The sequence below is a fragment of the Phacochoerus africanus genome, chromosome 5 (assembly GCF_016906955.1).
Source record: "Phacochoerus africanus isolate WHEZ1 chromosome 5, ROS_Pafr_v1, whole genome shotgun sequence".
In the NCBI taxonomy this organism is placed as follows: domain Eukaryota; kingdom Metazoa; phylum Chordata; class Mammalia; order Artiodactyla; family Suidae; genus Phacochoerus; species Phacochoerus africanus.
Window position 1 is genome coordinate 96,059,941 of NC_062548.1, and position 1,759 is coordinate 96,061,699.

A 1,759-nucleotide genomic window follows, 5' to 3' on the forward strand; every position below is an offset into this window, starting at 1 on the left:
AATGGTCATTCTAGATGAGGTAAAAACAATGTGAGAAAGAAGTGACAGGACTCTCAAGGAAGAGGCTACAACAGTATCATTCATAGTTGAAGCTTCTCAAATTCTCACCTCCCCACCCAAAAAAAAAAAAAAAAAACCTAGAAAACCAAAAATCCACAGACAACTTCTACTTCCAGAGGACATGACAAGCCAGCATCCAGGACACAGGGGCAGAATGACTTGTGACCTTGTAGACAGGGGGAAATCTCAGGTCTTCATTGTTCCTAATAATTTGCGAGATGATGCTGGGTATTCACAGGAGCATGGCTTTCTGAAACTAAGTACCAAAGTCCATGGGCTGGTTTCAAGGATATGAGAAGGCTTCCTAGGATCCACTTGAGTCCTCTCGCCCAAGTGGTGGTAGGTTAAGAATCACAGATAGGGACTATGAAAGTCCATGGCATGTACAGGAATAGGTAAATAGTCTGTTGAGGCAGAAACAAAGGCTTACAGAGAAGATGAAGAAGAAATAGGTGATGAGGCATCAGTGAGTGAGGAAAGATCAGACTCCTTCGCCTTGGCCTATGGACACACCCAGCCCTGCCATTTATTTTGTGTGACCCATGCACTAATAACAACTTTCACATTTTTATCTTGCAAAAAAAAAAAAAAAACAAAATAAGGATACTATTTCATGTATCTTTTTTGTGATGGATACTATTACATGTAAATTCTATGAAATTCAAATATCGATGTCCCTAAATAAGGTTGTACTGGTACAAAGAAATGCCCATTTGTTTATGTACTATCTAGGGCCGCTTTCGCACCAGAGTGGTAAGGTTAAGTAGTTGTGATGAGATTGATCTGTCCATAAAGCCTAAAATAGTTGCTGACATCTTACAAGAAAAAGTTTACTCAACTCTGATGCAGCTCCTCACATGCTGTGCTTAAAGTTGAACATGTTTCTTTTGAACACTTAAATACAATAGTCAAAATCAGAACCGTAACTCTGACAGTAGTGTAGAGGATGAATTAGATGAAGAAACAGCTATATACAGGTCAATCACTTAGAAATTATTGCAAGAATCCAAATTATAAATGAAAGGAGAATGCACTTGGAAAAGAGGGTGGGGGCAGTGAAGAGGAGGTATATATTGTGAAACACTTATCATATAGAATTGATCTGGCCAGGAAAGGAGAGGTAGAGGAGAGGCGAGAGAAAAGATTGATGTTTTAGTTTTGTTGGCTAGAATGACATTATTTAAAGAAGACAAAAAGAGGAGCAAAACTGAGGGTATGAAAGGAAAAAGAAAAGCAAATGAGTGTGGTGGTGTGCAATAAAAATGTGGCATGCCTGCAGAATGGCTAGATACCCCTTGCCTCTGCACATCTGTAACATACACTTACACCATTTATTGCATTGTGTTGTGCTTTGTATACAACTAATCTGACTGTATTGTGATCACTCAAGGACACAGTCCACATCTTTCCTTTAATACCCTGGCACAAGGTGTTGTATGTAAAAGGTAATCCACGCAGATTCTTGAATGGGTGGATTCAACTGTAAATTCCTTAAGGGCAGGAACATGTCTTAAACTACTCCAGAGCCCCTCTGCACCCATGGCACCGCAGAGACACACAGTCAGTATGGATAAGGGGTTTGTGACATACGTCAAGGGGGCAAACTCTTCAACCTTCAAAAGGAGAATTCATTGGCCATCAGACTGCCCCTTTGTCTTTAATTAGCCAAGGTCTTTTGAGACCGCTTTAGATGGAGATG